Source organism: Zootoca vivipara, chromosome 12, assembly GCF_963506605.1.
Source record: "Zootoca vivipara chromosome 12, rZooViv1.1, whole genome shotgun sequence".
Taxonomy (NCBI): Eukaryota; Metazoa; Chordata; class Lepidosauria; order Squamata; family Lacertidae; genus Zootoca; species Zootoca vivipara.
In genome coordinates, this window is record NC_083287.1 from 26,178,509 (window position 1) to 26,200,183 (window position 21,675).

At 45.2% G+C, this 21,675-nt stretch overlaps 1 protein-coding gene across 1 annotated transcript in view; it reads right to left on the minus strand.

Annotated features, from left to right (window-relative positions):
* The window catches only part of HDAC9 (histone deacetylase 9), a 338,697-nt gene that overhangs the window by 149,412 nt on the left and 167,610 nt on the right, over nt 1-21,675 (minus strand). The window lies entirely within an intron of this gene.

Genomic DNA, 21,675 nt, shown 5'->3' on the forward strand with positions numbered 1-21,675 from the left:
TACGCTTCAGGTTGAGTACTCCGCGGACCCGTCTTGAATGGATTAATCCACTTTCCATTACTTTTAATGGGAAAGTTCACTTCAGGTTAAGTACGCTTCAGTTTAAGTACTCCGCGGACCGTCTGGAATGAATTAATCCACTTTCCATTACTTTCAATGGGAAAGTTTGCTTCAGGTTAAGTACAGACTTCCGGAACCAATTGTGTACTTAAACCGAGGTACCACTGTACCAGCTTTAATATCCTCAAACCAGCTCAGCTGGCGCTATGTTGGCTCAGCTGGCAGAACTTCCCAAAAAGTGGCATTGTGGGGGCACTTGTTGATACAGTACAAATCAACTTAAACCACTTCCCCTTCCTGAAATGGATGTGGTTCATCTAAGATTTTGATGATCCATCAGTTAAAGAGGGAAGTAATGGCAGTTGAAAATTAGTAACAGGGGGAGAAAATACTAGTGAAATTCTCATTGGGGAGAGGGTTGTTTTTGTATGTGTGCTTACCTTGCTTTGAATGTGGCAGGGTTTTTGAGTGTCCTTTCCTTCATTCTACAAACCATGTATCTGGTGGTCAGCATTCTGCAGCCTTCCTGGGTGACCATGTTTCTGAAATATCCAGTGGATGTCCTCGACTGAGCTTTCATCTAAGTTTTGAGAAGCTGAGAAGGCTGCCTATTATACTCTGGACAGCTGTTAATTGATTGTTTTTAAAGTGAAGTCTTAAAAAAATTTTTTTAAAAGAAATCAGAGCAGAAACTTTCTAAATATAAAAGCAAGGATTTCTCCTTTTAAAGAAAGTGTGTCAATCTCTGGCACTCACTAGCCATCGTCTTGGGCTTTCTTTGATTCAGTTTAAATATGATTTAGTCACAGCCCAGGGGAAGATATCATGAGGTAACTCCTTCTATGGGTCTTTTTTTCCCCAGATCAGGTGCAGGCAGCTGGGGAGGCTGCAGAAAACACATGCAGGAAAACCCTCAGTTGCCTCACAGCAATAAGATAAGGTCAACTTCACACCCACCAAAATTATAAAGCAATTCCAAAGTGCCCTGAAAATGAGGCAGGAAAACAGATGCCTCTTTTATGGGGTAAGAACAATTTCAATAGTTTGGAAGAGAATTACTAGCACAGCACTAAGCAGACTTCGGTCAAGCAACCAATGGCAGATAATGCAGGGAAGTTTACAAATAGAGCACAATGCCCATATTCATCCTATCTTGTTATAACCCCCCCCCCCCGGAAATGTTGAGCTTTCTGAAAACTTCAAGCTTTGGGTTATTGCCTTGTCATGTCGCTTGTAGCTTCCAACATATATTGGTGCGGCTGAAAGTTATCTGAGAGTCACATCCTGGTTACTTGTAACTTGCAATTTCAGTAATAGCTCAACCCTGAGGATATCTAGATATGTAAGGATGGAGAATCCTGCAGCCACCCAGAAGCTGATGAACTACAACTCCCATCATCCCTGACCATTGACCATGCTGGCTGGGGCTGATGGACTCCAACATCATCTAGATGGCCCCAAATGGCTCCAACATCATCTAGATGGCCCCAAATGAACAGAGGCATTGTGATGGAGCATAATTTTCCATTGTCGCTTCAAGATGCTTTGCCTTTGAAGATAACATTCTGTTTACAATAAACTCTAAGGACCTCTCCAGTGTCTCCTCCTTTATCTTCTATTTTCACCCTCTGTCTGAAAACCAAGTTAGTTGTGTCAAGATCAAGGGAGTCCATCAAAATAGAGACAGTCCAGGACAAAATCGGAATATAAATCATTGTCACCATAAAGAATGTAGATACCCTTTTAAAGAAGAGGGCTGTCCTGATTTGTTCCCTAGGCTGAGGGAGGTGGCATTTCCCATTCATTCACCTCTGGAGGAACCCCTCATTCATTAGATCAAGCAGGTTGCTGTGTATCAGCTCTCAAATGGGCTAATCAAAGACTGAGATAAGCCAGCTCTTGGCCACTTCTTGCCCTTTGAACACTCCAGGGCCACCTCTTGCCCTCAGACTTTTATCTTATTATAGTTAAAGAGGGCAAATTAATCCTGGGAAGAAAATGAATGGACAGCCACTGGAGCAGACCATCTTATAGGCCTTTTAGGCTTTCATCTATTGCTACCTGACCATTTCCCTTCAGCAACCGGGTCCTCATTTCACAGCTCCCGTTTAACTCTTCAGTGCAACACAAGCAAGCATCAGTAGTTCGGCAACTCATCTAGAAGCCGAGGAAGGCCAAAGGAAAAGGTCATCATTTTGTCTCCGCTCCTCCGAGTTTGATGTAGTGCTGTTTTCACTTGCAAAATAGGAAAGTGAAAACTGTAATTTATTACTGTACCAGCAATTCAAGATGTTTTGCTTGGATGCTGGGCTCATAATCGGTCACCGGCATTCCAGCTGCTCTTGCTTTCATTGGCCGCTTTGCAGTGCTATGAAATTTCATTCTGCAAATTTGCATTTTAAAACTATTTAATGACGCTTTTGATTTTGCATGGGGTGGTGGAGAAGCACAGTGGTGCATCATCCCGTTCTCTTGACCCATGCTGCATTTTTTTGTTTTGTTTTTTGGCCTGGGGTGTGTTTTCAAAAGGCCAGGAGGATGTTAAGGAGCCCCAAACCTAAAGGCTCTTTCATGGCCATCAATTTAACTTCCCCTCCTCCTCCTCCTCCTCCTCCTCCTCCTCCTCCTCTCTCTCTCTCTCTCTCTCTCTCTCTCTGTTGTCTGCTACAAGCTTTTTGGCACGGTGTGCCTGAGAAGTGGGGTCACTCCAGTAGCACAGCAGTAGCCTCCTGCATTGCCAAGTGAGATGCCTGCATTTTATAGTGGAACTGGGAGTCCCAGGCCGTGATTGAATTTGATGCTCTTGGAAGAGGCTGCAGGACTCTGCTGCTCTTACAGCAACACCTGCTGGACACTACGGGATGCTGTGCCTAGCCTTGTCCTTTGGGACACCACAAAAGAAAGAAATGAGATAATCCATTCCTTGGCTGTTTTTGTTTCAAAATGCATCTCATGGTTTCAGAAGCTTCTATTCCATGAGGAGCATTGGCCCAAGTCTCATAACCCTAAGTCATAAATGTATTTTCCTTTATATCCAACAGTTCAGGGTGTATGTGCACATTTGCATTCAGTTAACCAGGACTGGGGCTGGGAGCCAATGATCATCCTCTTTGTGGTTGCTGCTCTTCCTTTTTCTTTTTCTTAATTTTGTTTAGTGTTTTTTTCAGATTTTGAAATTTACAAACAATTATCAAACAACCTACACAGAAAGAGAATTCCAAAGAAACTCCTGGACTTCCCTCCTCCCCTTTGTGGGTCCTTATATTAACTTTTCCTCCTGCATTTTGTCTATTAATCCAAATCTATTAAATCTCCATTATAGTGCTTGCCTCTTTTCTTCCCCTCTCTCTGCCCACAGTTGCTTATTGGCACAGAACTTGTAAAACACCTCAGCTACCAAGCACAGGTCTGCACGGGGTTCATCAAGAGAAAGAAACCCCGCCAAATGTAATATTGGGTTCAGAGTTCAGCTTCCTAAACATCTCGACGTCCGCTTTTTCTTTAAAAAGCAAGTTTCTAGGCCTCTCGACAGCAAAGATGTCCTCAAGAGATGATGAGCAATGCATATTTCAATCTTAAAACCAGAAAGCTGGATGAATCATTTCTGGCAGTTGGATTCAGAGCTTGCATAGGTTCCTGCCTCCATCCCACTGAATTTGGCGTTTGCAAAACTGTCAGTATTCTATTTGCATAATATACCACTCACAAGAGAAAGATGGTGATGGAGGAGGAGAGGGAGGAGGAGGAGGAGGAGGAGGAGGAGGAGGAGGAGGAGGAGGAGGAGGAAGACAAAGCCACCAGTGGCGAGTAGCCACAACAACTATTTTCTATCTCCACTGCCAGAAGCACATTGCCTCTCAACACCAGTTGCTGGGAATCTCAAGTAGGGACAGCACTGTTACACTCATGTCCTGCTTGTGGGCTTCCTACATCTGGTTGACCATTGTGAGAACAGGATGTTGGATAGCTCAGTTGGTTACAGCATGGTGCTGAGCTGATAATGCCAAGGTTGCAAATTCAATTCCTGTACGGGGCAGTTGCATATTCCTGCACTGCAGGGCTTTGGACTAGATCAGAGGTTTTCAACCTTTTTGGGTCCACAGCTCCCTTGACCAACTACATTCTTTCTGCGACACCCCTGTGGGGTTCAGGAGCCCAATTACGTTACCCCTTGCCTGCAGAGCTGGCAGCCTCTCACCCTTTTCCGAACAGCCTCCCTTGTGGAGTGTTCCCTCAGCCTCCTCTCCTCTCCCCTCTCCTTGGGAGTCTTCTGGGCAGCCACTTCTGCCACCCCCCTGCACCCCAAAGAGAGGTGCCTCATCACACTGCCCCACAGGGGCCTGGGAAGCAACCCCTGGCCAGTCCCAGAGGAGCCATTCGACTGGAGAGCTTGTCGCCAGGGCTGCTGCAACAAACAGCTACGCAAGCCTTTGGGAGGCAGAGATGCGAGAGGACATCAGAGGAAGGGAGAAGGAAACAGGGACAGAGGCAAGTGTTACCTGTGACACCCCTGGCCATCCTTTAAGGCACCCCAGTGTGCCATGGCACACTGGTTGAAAACCACCAGACGATAGGACCCTCTGCAGTTCTATGATTCTGTGACTAGATGAGCCATTGGCCTGATCCAGCAAGACTTTTTGTATTTTCTGATGGCGATTACTAGGCCAGTATTCCGATTACCTGGATGCAGTTAAAGAAAACAAATCAAAATGCATGCAGCCAAGACTTATGAGCAGGTGTATGGCAATCTTGCTGCGTGTGCACTTATATATTAAAAAAAAACCCACATGTACAATTTGCGTATGTTGCCTCCCATATACAGGTTTCATGTGGCAAACCACGTCTATAAGGAAAGGCCTTAAATTTGCAGATTCTTTGGAAATATATATTTTGTAGCTGCTTGGGCATGGGTTTGCCAAATCTGCATGATGACTAGTTTTAGGACAGCTATGTAGAGCCCTTAGAGTCAGGTCTCTTATTTATATTTCTCTTTTAACAAAATGTTTGGCACATGAGGAATGTGTGGGTCGAAGCTTTTTTCTTCTCCCTACATAAATAGATATTCTCTCTCTACTTAAGAGGACAGATGTCAGATTTAATAACTGTGGCTTAGTTGCTTTGATTTTCAGAAGGATCCTTGGTTAAAGAAATGGTACTAATGAGCAATTCATTTTAAAAAAAAATATTCATGCATTTTCTGTGTCAGGACTGAATGTGCCTGTGAACATAAGAATCCTTGCCTGTCTAAGACCCACAGAGAAAAGGCTCTGGGGGGTTAGCAGAGAAATTTTTGCTTTGTGACCTGGCCCAGACTTCTTTGCACATTGGATAAAAAGAGGATCATCTGGTTAGCACCATACAATCAGGGATATTAATCCAAGGGACAGTGAGTGCCAGTGTGGCTGGTCCTCTACACACACACACACACACACAAACACAGTATGACTCTAGTGCCCCTGCCTGCGTGTGCACACACAAACACACAGTGCAACTATACATTGTGATATATCAATACATTGATATATCATGACGTCTGAAAGAAGGATGGAGCTATGTAGAGGCACTGGCTGGCTTTGCAGTCCCCTGGTCCCGTCCCGTCCCCCCGTCCCCGCCGGCATGGTGATTTTTGCTGGCGCCTGCTCTTGTGATTCGCTGCGCCCTGCAGGAGGCAGGGAAGAGCTGAGCTAACAGGGGCTGCAGGAATCAAGAGAAGCATGGGCTGGCTTCACAGTTTTTCCCACATTGTGATTTTTGCATAGCGTACACACACACACACACTCACACACCATGATTTGCAATATATTGCCAGGTCAAAAATTACGAAACCGATATCATGATATGGACTTCAAACCAGTTTTGGATGATATTTTGTCAATCTGTTTGCTAGGCTATGTTGGCTCCCCACCAGCTCAAAGTAGAAACTGCATCACTTTATTCAGAATTTGCCTGGATTCATTACAAGTGGGTTGATGCCCTGTTGGAAAGCTGTCCACCACACACATGTGAGCTCAGGGCATGCTGCATTAGACTGCAGCCCATCTGAAAAACCCGGGATGGAAACAAAATATTAAGAAGCAGAGTCCCGAGGTTCAATGCCTCGCCATTTATTCTTATTGCCCCGTGGACCTGCTTGGAGATATCACCACGGCCCTTACACACTGTCATTGTTAATATTGCGCAAGCCGCAGTGTATAGGATGTTGAGCATTTAACATGTGTGTTGAAATTGATGAGGGTCTCGGGGAGCGCACTGCATGCTGCTGAAGATCTGCGTGCCATTTGGCTGGGAAGAACATCAAAAGCTCCCTCTCTGTCGAAATGTAAGTATGGAAATAACGAATGGTAATTTATGTTAAGTAGCAGTTGGAGGTAAATATTCATATTGGAGGTGGTCTTAAGTTTTCCCCCTCATCCCTTTTACCTTGAAGCCAAATACCACAAACCAGAAACCACCAACCAGCAGAGTCCCACAGTAACAAGATATTAATAGCCCATGGAAAAAATAACATAACCGTATATTAGGCTGCTTGCTGCACCTAGCCAGTATGTTTTTTAATGCCTGAACCAACCGACATGCAAGAAAAAGCAATTGAATAGAGTTTCTTGGAAGTACTGAAATGAATGGGTCTTGCTCCCGAGTAAGATGTACTTAGCACGGGGCTGCTACTGACATGTGCGAACCTAGGCACACTTCCAGCAGTTCTGAAGGTACTTTCAAGCATTTCCTTCTCTTTCAGAAAACACTTATTGAAAGAGGAGGGCAGAGTCAGTTTAACAGTCACCCCGTCCCGAAAAATTGTCGTACATTCGGCCGCGCCTCCTTCTCACAAGGGGGATATACTGTAGCCTTGCTTTCGTCTCACCACCCCTAGTTATATGGACCCTATTTGCACGTAAAACTCAACTCATGCGTGTGTGTAAGCATTTAAATCAATACACGGGTGTTTTCATTTCATGGTAAAAGAGGCATTTGCGATTCTGAAGTGACCCGCATATGTACGGGCAGGTAGGGAAGTCAGCAGTGGGTGAACTAGTAAAGCCCATTTGTAGGTTTCGTTTAAGCATGAAATGGTCGTGCAGGGAAACTGCCCACATCTTGAACTTGGTAGTTTTTATATATATATATAAAAAAAACACTAAATGAAGCCAAGGATGGGTTTCTGCCTTCTACCCTTTCCTGTATCTGTTTTTCAATACATTTTCTACCGACTTCCTGCGATGTGGGAGACCGTGTAGAAGTAATTTTTGGAACGTTCTTGCTATGAACTGGGCATCATACAAAGAGAAGCTCATATATCAGGCTGGGTGTTTACCAAAATGCACAACGCTTTCTTTCTATTGTTATTATTATCATCATTAAAATCTTAGGGAATTCTGTCGCAAACAGAATAGAATGTTTTGGAACCGGAGAGAAAAACCAAGGATTCGGTTTATTCTTTCTTTCACGGCAAACACCCTTTTGCCTAAACTTCCTACCCAAAGGCCCCAGATGCCTTTGTGCCTTGTCATCATTAAAACTCAGTATGAGTTGCTAAGATATTTGCCAGTTCTAAAGCCCCACTCCAAAGAGCCTGCTCAGGAGAATGCTACATGAGAGAGAAGGAATACAGACATTATCGCTAAAGACTAGCATCAGCTATAAAGGGGAGTCCGAAAAGGCGAACCCATTAAGCCGATGATTTACTAGGCTAAGATGTTAAATGCATAACTTTGTTCTCCTGGGCAAACCGAGAGTCCCAGTCAAAGTTCAAAGATACAGTTCTGGGTCATAGCAGACACATCTTTTCTTTCTAAGAATTACAAGCGCTTTCCAGCTCAAGGTACTCTCGTAGCTGCATTAAGCTGAATTGCAGCCGCATCCTGTGATCTTATGAAACGTTTCGCTTCTGTTTATATTTCTGATGCTAAAAATCAAATCCAAACCAGATTGGGAACGGGGGAGCGGTTGGGTGTGTGTGTGTGTGTAAAGGGAAAGTGCATTGATTTCCTCCGCGGTGATTCATGCGGGTCACCCGAATGGAGTGAGGTCTTGCTGAAAGGATTTAAAAGTAGGCAGTGATCTCAAAAGTGAAGCCAAGCTAGTAGTAAGAGTCCCGTCCCCCCCACATTTTTTGGTAAAAGTTCAGGGACGTGTTCCAAAATCGCTGTCTCCTCCGTTTTAGGCAGCCTTCCCTCTAAAGAAAAGAACACTGCTTGCTACTTTCAGATTTCCACGATTTGGGCTCGTTGGTTCTTTTTTGAAAGGTGATAAACCACATAAGTGCTCTCTGAACCCAGCCACTCCACAGCACCATGAAATTTGGCTCCCCATCCCCACCGTGGCCCAGTATTTCGTTCCGTCCTCTCACCAAAACCTGGGCGATTTGGACCTCTCCATTTCCCCAGTTATCGTTGGCCAGGGCATCAAATGCAACGGTAATAATAAACCACCCTTCCTTGAGTGAATTCTAGCCACTGAACAAATACACCAGCTATCAAACCAAAGGCGCCCCTCTTGAAATCACAGTCCCATTTGGCAGCCAAGCCTGCTCATACCGTTATGCTCAGCATATGCTATAAATCTCTCCTCTTGGACATCGCTCACTACCTCCAGTGCCTAAGCCCAGATATGACAATGATTTCCGCAAAGGGGTTGGTTGCTACGAGAACATGCTGTAGGTGCAGCTCCTAGGCCTCTTCTTTCAAAACATCTTGAATTGTATTTCATAAGCTTGGCCCACCCACCTTTCACATTTCTGGCTTAGACCAGTAAAAAAAAACCAGGCCGCTTTGCTTTAAAGTCCTACAATCCTGCTCCTGGTTATGGGAGGTATCTGCCTGGCCACTGTGAGAACAGGATGTTGGAGCAGATGGGGCTTAGACCTGATCCACCGGGGCTCTTTTTGCATTCTGCACACTGAAGCCCCCTGTTTTCGGCAGGACTTAAGTACACACAACAATGTATAAGACTGCTCTTCTCATCGGCTTTTTAACCAGGTGGATCTGGAATCAAATTTTCGTGTAATGGAGTATAATGGAGGAATTGAATGGCTTGGTCACTTTCCGTTTCTCTCCATTTTCTAATCTCAACTTCAGTTCATGCCATTTCCACAGCTGTTTGCTTCCCCCCCCAAAAAAAAAGAGTCCACAGGAATATTAGTCTGGGCTTATGCACACATTTCTTACACCGTTTTGCATGCAGATTTGCTTAATATCATAGCTGCCAAGTTTTCCCTTTTCTCGCGAGGAAGCCTATTCAGCATAATGGAATTTCCCTTAAAAAAAAGGGAGAACTTGGCAGCTATGCTTAATATATACATCATTGCAAGTAATCTCCCCTAATATAATTAATTTTGCACATTATTTAATCGGTGTGCACATTTTTGTACACTTTCGGGAGGGGAGTTTGGAGAACTCTGCAAAATTCTGAGACAGAAGATGTTAAAGAATAGCTGCATTTGTGTTGGCGTATGGGTTCAGAAAGTGCAAATTAGCTAGATTCGCATTGAAACATGGACCAAACTAATTTCGCTCTCATCCCTAGAAAACATTAGTATCATCTTCCTTAAACTAACCTTTAAAGACTTATATGACCTGGGACCCTCGTACCTACGGGACCGCCTCTCCTGGTATGCCCCATGGAGGACCTTACGGTCTGCAGACAATAACATCTTGAAGGTCCTGGGCCTCAAGGAGGTTAGACTGGCCTCGAGCAGAGTCAGGGCCTTTTCGGCCCTGGCCCCAGTCTGGTGGAACACCCTGTCCCAAGAGGCCAGGGCCCTGCGGGATTTGACATCTTTCCGCACAGCCTGTACTATGGAGCTGTTCCGCCAGCCCTTTGGTTGGGGCTCAGTCTGACCCCTCTCCTCTTACAACACCCTGCATATAAGTGACTTCTCTAACTCTTCTCACCAGCTCATACAAATAGCTGAGCCCGGTGAGTACTTAAGGTTCACAACCCCTATATTTATAATTTGCGGGTAGCCAACTGACCTCATTTTGATTTTCACCCATTTTTAAGCTGTATTTTAGTCGATTGTTGAATTTTATGCCTTAATGTATTATACATTATACTGGGGAGGGCGGGATATAAATAAAAATTATTATTAATTGTTGTTGTTGTTGTCGTTGTTGTTGCTGTTGCTGTTGCTGCTGCTGTTGTTGTTCCAAAACAGAATTAGAGATACAAGAAGCATTTGACACATTTGCTTCTGTGTATATGTGTGTGTGTTTTAAGAAGATCAGATCAACATACCTATCCTACCTTTGGGAGGTAGGAAGGATAGACTTGGAGACTGCAACTTACACAGGGCCACCCAAAGACCTTCCTTCCGGAGAATGAACCTAGACATTCTGCTCAAAATATGGCTGTAGCAAGGAGGCACCACCTTACTGAATTCATTCCCTTTGCCAATCAAGATATCAGCACACGAATCCATGCCATCATATATCACCATGTGGTATGAACACTGATATTTGACATAGGAAGTTATCTCAGCCAGCTCAGACCATAGGCCCATCTAGTCCAGCCCTGTCTATTCTGACAGCGGTTTCTTCGCCATTTCATGCCTTTATCTTTCCCATCATCTGCAATGTCATACTTAAGAATGTAAGAAGACAAGAGTATGCTGGACTAGGTGGGTCACTGTCCTGGGCAAGCAGGACCTGAACACAAGAGGGTTCTTCTCTCTTGAGGTTTCCAGCAACTGGTGTTCAGAAACATACTGTCTCTGATGAGCCATTAAGGCTAGTAGCCACTGAAATCCTTTACCTCAAAAACTTTTAAATAACAAAGCCAGGGGTTGAACATGGCGCCTTCAGCATGTCTTCAGTGTGGCAGCACCCCTTAGTTATATCACCTGCATTCTCTATCACCTGTGCTAGGCAAACACCTTTGCTATATTGTTTTTAAAGGGACCCCTGACCATTAGGTCCAGTCGTGACCGACTCTGGGGTTGCGCGCTCATCTCACGTTATTGGCCGAGGGAGCTGGCGTATAGCCTCCAGGTCATGTGGCCAGCATGACAAAGCCGCTTCTGGCAAACCAGAGCAGCACATGGAAACACCGTTTACCTTCCCACTATAGCGGTTCCTATTTATCTACTTGCATTTTGACGTGCTTTCGAACTGCTAGGTTGGCAGGAGCTGGGACCATGCAACGGGAGCTCACCCCGTCACAGGGATTCGAACCGCCGACATTCTGATCAGCAAGCCCTAGGCTCAGTGGTTTAGCCCACAGCGCCACCTGGGTCCCTTATATTGTTTTTAGGCACCTGCTAAAAATGAGTTTGGTGAGGCAAGCCAATCAAGACATACAATTTTATTATATAATTATATTTTATAATATGCTTATATTTTGCTTAATTTTAGGTTAGCTTGCTTTCAACCTTTCAATTTATCAGGGGTTGGGGGGATTTAATGAACATTTTACATTCTATGAAAACCCCTTAGAGGTTGTGGGTGATTAAGCAATCTATAAATCCCGTTAAATAATAGTCCCCCTTGAATAATATTTCCTGGAGGGTTGTGGCCAGAGATTTGTTTCCACTGAACATGGAATTTAACATGGCCTTTGAACTGCTAGTGACAAATGAGTGTTCCTCACCCCCCTCAAGAAAAGAAAAGAAAAAACCACCTGGATTGATGAAAAAACCATTTGCCATTTCCAAAATATTTTGACAGCATTGCCACTGAACTCTAACAATGCTACTAGGTGGCACCTAAGATAACAGGACTACTTGTCTGCTTACATTCCACAAGGTTATGGGGTTTTGGTTTTTAGCTCTAAGGAAGTTTGACATCCAAACCTCACCTTAACGCTGCTAAAATCTGTATTTGCAAGGTAAATGCACAACCTTGTCTGTCTCTTTGCCCAGACACACACATCCTTGGGAAAGCTGTGTTTGCATTTGTACCTATTACGCAGAGAGACCACAGAAACACGTGTGTAGCAGTTTCGCAGGAGCCAAGGCTAGTCTGAGCCCAAGCCTGTCCTATTATTTCAGTGTACTCCCACTAACCTTTCTAGAAGTTGTGGTGAACCACAAAGAAGGTAGGGAGCTGCTCCCTCCATAAATTATCTTCAAAGGAAGGTTCAATCACAGATCATTTAAAAAACGTTGGAAGCTGGAACGGCAAGAGAGCAGTGTTAGCCGCAGGAAAAGATTTCCAGAAACTCCTCGCAGAGTCACCAGTTTGTTAGGTATCTTCTACAGCCAAAAGAGTACAAAAAGTGGCTACTTGGAACAGGGATGAGTGAGGAAAGGTTATTGTTTTCTTGGACCCCAAACCAGCAATGGCTTCCTTGCCTGTAGTTCATTTGCCTGTGTTATGCTGATCACCTGTGCCCTCTTACTCCCTCCATTTATTCTGCTATGGCTGATAGCTGTGATCACATCTAAGGAGGATGCGGGGCAAATTTCATTAAAGTCACATTCGCACCATAGCCTTCAAGTACTGTGATTCCACTTTCAACTGTCATGGCTCCCCCCCAAAGAATTCTGGGAACTAAGGGTGTTGAGAGTTCTTAGGACAGGCATCCCCAAACTTCGGCCCTCCAGATGTTTTGGCCTACAATTCCCATCTTCCCTGACCACTGGTCCTGTTAGCTAGGGATCATGGGAGTTGTAGGCCAAAACATTGTTTGGGGATGCCTGTCTTAGGAGCTGCCTGCTCCTCTTAAAGAACTGCAGTTCCCAGAGTTCCTTGGGAAGGGGGACTGGTTGTTAAATCCCTCTTTGTGCTACAGGCTAGTTTCTACACAAGCTCACGCCTATCTATCCTCTGTCCAAACAAGCAAGAGATGTTGTAGGAGTTCAAGGACACATTCCAGCCAGTCAGAAGCACTGTGGGGTGGGGAGCAAGGCTAGTGATGGAAATTCCCTCAAGGGCCTGGCAGTGCTGCTTGGAGGGCCACAGTAAGCAGCACACGCACACACAGAGAGAGAGAGAATTCCCCACCTCTGTCTTTATGTCATTTTCCTATATTCTTTCCAGTTCCATTTTTTACTTTGTGGACTAAAGTAATGAGGATTCAGAGCAAGCTTCCTCAAACTCGGCCCTCCAGATGTTTTTGGCCTACAACTCCCATGATCCCTAGCTAGCAGGACCAGTGGTCAGGGATTATGGGAATTGTGGTCTCAAAACATCTGGAGGGCCGAGTTTAAGGAAGCCTGATTCAGAGGATTATTTGTATGCTGTGGGGAACCTGTTCCAGGCTGGATGTTGTTGAACTTCAGCTCCCATCAGCCTGCACTATTAGCCATGCTGGCTGGGGCTGATGGGAATTGGAGAGTTGGATTATTATTATTATTATTATTATTATTATTATTATTATTATTATTACTTATACCCTATCCATCTGGCTGGCTCCCAACAGAATATTCAAAACATAATAAAACATCAAACATTAAAAACTTCTCTAAACACGGTTGTCTTAAGATGTCTTCTAAAAGTCAAATAGTTGTTTATTTCCTAGACATCTGAACAAGAGGGCGTTCCACAGGGCGGGCGCCACCACTGAGAAGGCCCTCTGCCTGTTTCCCTGTAACCTCACTTCTCGCAGTAAGGGAACCGCTAGAAGGCCCTCGGTGCTGGACCTCAGTAGATGGTTAAGAGATTCCAGAAGACCTCCTTTTTAGTAAACCTGCACCCCATTATCTACCCAGATTATCCATACCCTCCAACATTTCTCTGATGAAAATTGGGACATCCTATCCAGGTCATGACCAGGTATCACACACCTTTGCTGGCAAGCAGTGCCATTTCCATGTAAGCAGCATGGTGGGTCCTGCTGGTTTAGAAACTGGATCAAAAGAACACAGCCTTATAATGAGTGGAACCATTGAGCCATCTAGCTCAGTACTGTGTACACTGACTGGCAGCATATCTCCTGAGCTTCAAACAGGAGACTTTCTCCAGCTGTAACCTAGGGATTCTGGAGATTGAACCTGGGAGCTTCTGTATCCATATCACCTCCCACTGAGTTGGGGCCCCTCTTGGGCTGTGCTCATAAGTGACTGAATTGCTGTTTATTTCCCATTCATATCTAACTGAATCTATGGAAGAAAATGAGGGTGTAATCCAGAGACAAACATGCTGAAGCCCTATTAAAATCAACGGGAGTTAAACGTGGGTGTAATGGCCATCAATTTCAACGTAACCCAGTTTTGCCACCTTCCACCTTCTCCCTGAAGTCAACAACGTGAATCTTCCTGAAAATTCAGTTTGACAAAGTTGCACTGAAAGCAACGGGGCTTCAGTCAGCCACTGCTAACTTGTTCCATTGGTTTTGGTGAGCCTGAATCACAAGTAACTTAACCTGGGCTCAAAGAGTTTATTCTAGAATCATTAATTTTAGCACTTTTACTGTGGCCTGGTACATGGGGATCACCCAGGGAATTGGCCATGCGATAGGTTATTTGGAGTAATTGGTTTAGAGTTGGTTCCTGTTCCCACTGAGCTCCTTCTTCCTGATGGGAGATTGCATTTGCTTATATACATAAACATACAGAGTGCCTTTAATAAATTGGGGCTGAATGCGTTCTATACATTTTTTGGTTTTGGCTCAATTTGCTGTACACAGAAATTTGTTCTCAAACTATGTTTAAATCATTACTGGCCTCACGACTGTGTTTATTGAGATAAATGCCATTTCCCCCTTTTGAGTGGTAGCAGTTATCTGTGGCATTACAAGCTGGCTTCCCAACAGAAGAATAATCAGTGGTCAATTTGTCTTTCAGGCACTTCGTCAACCAGCTGGGTAAATATTAAGATGGAGATCCCACGGAAAAAAAAATGCTCTTCGTTTACACACACATCTCCTAACTGCAGCCAAATTCCACCTGAGTTTGTAGAGCTGCTCCATTTGTGGAAGTGCTCCAGGGCCGCACTGGATTCTGTACAGCTTTCTTTGATAATATTACCATTGATGTGGACCTCCAGCCTTGACAATCAGAACCCTGAAGACCAGCTTGTAAATAACTATATGCCTGATCACCTGTGGTGATTCAAAATAATATCTAGGCAACCAGGCAAAACTTGATAAACTGTAGGACAGTTTCCTTCTGCCATCTATGTACCACAAATGGAGGGCAGGTAAAGTAGTAAAAGTTTTTGTGAGCAAGTCACAAAGAGTGGTGGCTTGACTCTAGTGTCGTCATAGCTGCATTCCTTCCCAAGATTCCTTCCCCACAAGAAGTCTACAGGTGTGATCTCTACATTGACAGTTGGTAAGGTTTTTTTTTAATGGCCAGGCTATTCCTGCAGAGATATGCAGACAGCACCCCCCCCCATATTTCTGAATGATTACGCTGATGTCTCTCTCTGCCCCTTGCCCCCCATTGTACTAGTGGAGGGTCCTAGCTCAGGGGCAGCCACTTAAAGGTAAAGGGACCCCTGACCATTAGGCCCAGCCACGGATGACTCTGGGGTTGCGCCGCTCATCTCGCGTTATTGGCCAAGGGAGCCAACGTACAGCTTCCAGGTCATGTGGCCAGCATGACTAAACCACTTCTGGCGAACCAGAGCAGCATACAGAAATGCCGTTTACCTTCCCGCCGGAGCGGCACCTATTTATCTACTTGCACTTTGACATGCCTTCGAACTGCTAGGTTGGCAGGAGCTGGGACCGAGCAATGGGAGCTCATCCCGTCGCGGGGATTCGAACCACCGACCTTCTGATCAGCAAGCCCTAGGCTCTGTGGTTTAAACCACAGCGCCACTCGCATGGCAGCCACTTAAGCACCACCCAAAAAGTGGGCACCGATTTGGATAATAAAATTGAACATGGTTGTATTCCTGTGTTTAGATCCACCCGTGGTGATTTACAGAAATAATAAACCACTCTGCAAACAGAAATAACTGCTGTGATTTCCACAGAAATGCAATGCATCTCTCCATGGGGGGGGGAATACTGTGAGCAGGTGACCCGTGGTGGACAACTTCAAGGGCCCTGCTTGCTCTTGCTTCTTTGTCTTTAAACCAGACATGGACCAGGCAGCCCTCCAAATAGAAGCCCACCCTCTACTGAAGAGTAGGATGCACAGCAAACGGTGCCCGATTCAATCCCTGGCATCTCCAGGATGAGCTGAGAAATGGATCCTGACTGAAACTCTGCAGAGCTAGTCAGTCAGACTTGGTAATCTCCAACCTTTTCAGAATCAGACCCACCTTTAACTGAAAAGGTTGCACCTGGGGATCCATTTCTTTTATTTAAACGGCCTCGGCCCAGTATACCTGAAGGAGCATCTCCACCCCCATCGTTCAGCCTGAACACTGAAGTCTAGCTCTGAGGGCTTTCTGGCAGTTCCCTCAGTGCAAGAAGTGAGGTTGCAGGGAACCAGGCAGAGGGCCTTCTTGGTAGTGGCACCCGCCCTGTGGAACACCCTCCCATCAGATGTCAAGGAGATAAATAACTATACAACTTTTAAAAATCATCTGAAGGCAGCCACGTATAGGGATGTTTTTAATGGTTGATGCTTTACCGTGTTTTTAATATTTTACTGGAAGCCGCCCAGAGTGGCTGGGGAAACCCAGCCAGATGGCGGGATATAAGCAATCTATTATTATTATTATTATTATTATTATTATTATTATTATTATTGATATTGCAGCTCACCTCAGATCAGCCCACCCAACAGCAGATCCCGACCTACCAATGGAAGACCTTCCAACACTTGGACTTTGTTATTTAACCCATATATACCTGTACTTACTCTATGTGCCCATTTTACAGCTTTGTTTTTCATCTGTTGTTATCTCTGCTTTATATACCTTATGGAATGAAATTGAAAAATCTTCACACACACAAAATGGTGTAGAGTATGAAGGGCTACAGCTCAGTGGTAGGGCATCTGCTTTCTGTAGAAGGTCTCAGGTTCAAATTCTGGGAAGAAAGTCTCTCGTTCAACGAAACCTCTACCTGAATCCATGAGCAGCTGCCTGCCAGTGTCAGCTAGATAGACCACTTCCTATACCCCTGTGAATTAGTTCAAAACGAAACAGTGGTTTGATGCTTGATGCATTAAGAATGAAGGCAAATTAAAAAACATAGTGGTACTGCCAGACCACCAAAAGCTAAATCAAAATTAAATTCATTATAATGAAATAAACACAGCCGGGGCCTTCCTCCCCACCCCGCTCCCCACATTGTGCCACGCTAGCAGCAAAGTCTAAAATAAACTGTGATTCATGTCTCTTTAATTTCTGCTAACAAAGCTCATTTCTAAACCAGAAAACTTTTTCATATAGGAAACCTCAGAATGTGACAGTTCATCTTCCGATCCTTAATGTTTCTCTTTCAGCTCAACAGGGCCAAAATGTCATTCTCTCTCTCTCCTCTCTCTCTCTCTCTCACTTGCAAAAAAGGAATCAAAGCCAAATGGTAAAAAACGCAAAGTTTGGTTAAACAAACAGTCGGCATTTCAGGGTTTTTTTTGTTTTTTTATCTGCAGCCTGCAGAGCAACTAAACAAAGCCAAGATATTGTCCATCTCTTTGACAGACAATGAGCCTCACAGGTCCAGCATGACATGCCCGGGGCTGGCACGAGATTGGAGTAATTAAATTAAATAGCAGGAAACATGTTTTCCATATGCCACTGCCTGGCCACACACAAACTGTAACAGTAAATCTTTTATGCTAGGCCAGTGCTGGGAAAAGCGTAATCGTTTGAGAAATGTAAGATGCTCACAAAAAGAAAAGTTAAAGTTAAGAATAATAAAGACCCTTCATCAACTCCTTGCCATTGTGCTCAAACGGCCTGCGTGGATATATCTGTATTTGGAAGGCTGCAAGGTCAAATGGGCAAGATCCAGCAGTTTAGGGAATCGGTAATGCTCAAGTTTCGCGTTTTCAAGACCCTTCCTGAATCAGTGTAGCGTGCCCCTCTCAAAACTGCGCAGATGCACACATTGTTAAAAGAGAGTCACACAACTTCCTCCTTTGAGAAATATGAAGAGTCCTGCTGGATCAAGCAAAAGATCCATATAGCCTGACCAGCTCGATACCTCTGAAAAGTTCTTGAGCAGGGCATCAAGGCCACTGCCCTCTCCTGTTATTGCTCCCTCAACAAGTGGGAGGAGCACAGAGCGAAGAAATGCCCACGGTGAATCTGAAGCAGCACAACCGGATGCCTTCATCTGCCCCAGCTGCAACAAAACATGTCTCTCCTGCATCGGTCTCTACAACCTTCCAACAGTTGGGTAAATGATTCCTGCATTGCAGAGGGTTAGATTAGAGGACCCTCGTGGCCCTTTCCAACCCTACAAGTCTATGATTCTATGATTCTTTCTATGAGGATGTCTTCCCCCAACTTCCAGTCTGGCACTGAAATGCAAAACTCAGTGCAGGTTCAAGGTCATTCCACTACATTTTAGGTGATCTGCACATTCGGGGGCGGGTGGTGGTGGTGGTGGTGGAAAGTTCATGGTGTAACCTCCCCAAAGCTACTGCATTCCTTCAATTACAGGTGGTTGGATGATGCCTCTTGCCTGTGGGAAGTAAGCAGGTCAGGTAGATACTTTGTCTTCTTCCTAACTGGTTTTCTACACACATTTTTAAAGAAAGCTGGGACAGAGATGGGAGCCTGTGGTCCTGCAGATGTTGCTGGACTCCAGTTCTCAGTCAACATGGCCAATGGCTAGGGATGATGTGAGCCGAGTCCAACATCTGGAGGGCTACAGGTTCCCTATTCCTGACTGAGAAGATATCCCATCATATGATGGCCCATTTGCATTCTTAAGGAGCCGAGTCCCAGGAAGGCTGTACAATTTGCCTTCTTCTTGATGTGTATATTGGCTCTTAGTTACGTAGTAGATTTATCAGCACTTTCTGATGTTTCCAGTGGAATTGCCATTGGCAGGCTGACCTAATCTGTCACCATCGGCTTTGTTTGGCAGAGGATGATCCCAACTAGCTCAAATGTGTGCTGGTAAAGAACTCCTAGCTCAGCTGCTCAGCAGACACGAGTGCCAGATTAGATCACCGGTAAAGCTTAGAGGATCCATCTGCCAAGATTACTAGCCTATTTGGAAGAAGCACCTCATCAATGATTGTCATGGTGGTAGAGTAGATTAATCACTACTATTTTTTTAAAAAGAGATGTCTAGAAAATTTCTCAAATGAGATAAACCTCAGCCATCATTATAAAATGTGTTTCAACATAAAGAAGAATATATTTTGGAAAGAAAACCCTGCTTGGCACACTAAGACTGTTGTTTGCCCAATAACCTTTTGGCAAAGCACTAAACTAAGTACTTATTTCACTTCACTTAAGAAGAAATGCACGCAACTTGCGCAAATGTGCCAAATATATGTCGTTTCTTTTTCAATGCACCATACCAACGGAACACAAAACTTGTAATGAACACCCTGAAGTCCAGAAGTACTAGTCACTGTGAGACCAAGACATTGTGCTGCCTGAGGCAAAGAACAAAAGTCCACAAGCCCAACTCCACGTACCAAAGCCAATCAGACCAGGCGTCGAATCTTACTTCAAATCTGATAATGGAACAGCACGCTCCACCGTATCTGAAGAGTGCAAGCTAGATTTAGGGCTAACAGTGGACAGGCTACACAGCTATACCACCCCCTAAAATCTCAGTACCGCTCCCCACTCTCCAGCATCTGTTGTCTGAGTCAACTACCCCACTTGACTAATGGTAGTAGTGTCTGTTCTGGGTAACAGCACTGATATTCAATGATGCAGCCCTGTGTCCATCAACAGAACTCTCCCAGTGTGAAGCCAGGTTAGGACAAAATCACCCAGCTATAGAACATCTCAGGAATATTTAAAGAACAATATTATAGCTGTTCACATGGAAGTAGACCCATTGAAGTAAGCCCAGTGTTTTACAGGATTATACTTCTTGGAAACATCTTAACAGAAAACACTGAGGGAGACAAGTATTGGGGCTTGAGCTTGAAGTGGGTTTTTTTTAATGATTACATACTGTAAAGGCAAAGGGACCCCTGATCATCAGGTCCAGTCGTGTCCGACTCTGGGGTTGCGGCGCTCATCTCGCTCTATAGGCCGAGGGAGCCAGCGTTTGTCCGCAGACAGCTTCCGGGTCATGTGGCCAGCATGACAAAGCTGCTTCTGGCGAACCAGAGCAGCGCACGGAAACACCGTTTACCTTCCCGCCGGAGCGGTCCCTATTTATCTACTTGCACTTTGACGTGCTTTCAAACTGCTAGGTTGGCAGGAGCTGGGACCGAGCAACGGGAGCTCACCCCATTGCAGGGATTCGAACCGCCAACCTTCTGATCAGCAAGCCCTAGGCTCTGTGGTTTAACCCACAGCGCCACCTGGGTCCCTATGATTACATACTGTACTGTACTGCAAAAATCTATTCCTCTAGGTACTGGAGGTTGGGATCTGAATAACTGTTATGGACCCACGAGGGAGAAGCTAATTGAACTGGCAGGACAATGGGAAGGAGGAAAAGGAACCTGGCAAGGGGTGTAGCTGTGACTGGGACACACCGGGGCAAGCAGGGGATGGAGAAGTACTCACAGGGTGACGGAGGATGGGAGTCAGTGCACAGGAATCAGAGCAGCAGGACCCATCACCAGAGCCAGAGGGCCCCCTGTCTCCATGGTCTCAGTGGGCTTTGAAGTATAGGGAGCAGCAGGAGGGACGCTCTAGGAGGCTGAGTCAGGCAAGGGCCCACCACTCAGCTCCCTAGCTGGCCAGGTGGGGCTGGCTAGCTCTGGGAGGAGGTGTGTGATTCCTCAGCTGGAGGAAGCTTGGAACAGGTCAGGGTCACCTGCCCCATCAAGCCCAGATGCTGCAATCAGCAGGCAAAGTACAACAGGGAAGCAGAGCTGAGGTGCTGTTGATGGACCTTGGCTTGGATGCTTCTGGACCTCTATGGGACTGCGCTTGGGGTATGACTCTGGACTGTATCCTGACTGTTGGACTTGATTTAGTTGGATTGACCATGGACTTTGTTTCCTGACCTTCGGACTTTGCTTGTGTGGATTGACCCCTGGTCTTTGAACTTTGGACTTGACATACTGACTTGCTGCCAGGTAGGCCAGGGGTTCAGGACACTCAAGCACAGCTGAGACTTCATTTGTTTCTCTCCATGCAACCGTTCCAACAAACTAGATGAGCAAACGACTTTTGAATCTAAACACAGACCTCTCTTTAGCAACAGCAAAACAGTAGATGAGCACAGACAAAGCGAGAGATGACACTCTGGCTACCTACTCATGCCATTCTCTCTCCTCACATCTAACCTTGCATACACATCGCTTCTTTGAATCTTGGCCCCATGCAAAACTCGGCTATTGAAGTGACCATTTAAAAATAAAATAAAATAAAAAACTAAGCAACAAGTGTGCTAGTAGGCAAGGGTGACCCCAGAAAACACTAGTTCAGGGAAGTGAATTTACAGTAAAGACCTTTATTAGTGGAGTAAAAATTGAATCCATACTATAAAGGTAAAGGGGCCCCTGAGATAAGTCCAGTCACGAACAACTCTGGGGTTGCAGCGCTCATCTCGCTTTACAGGCTGAGGGAGCTGGTGTTTGTCCGCTCCGCAGAGAATTTTTCCGGGTCATGTGGCCACTTCTGGCGCAATGGAACACCGACATCAGAGCAGTGCACGGAAACGCCGTTTATCTTCCCACCA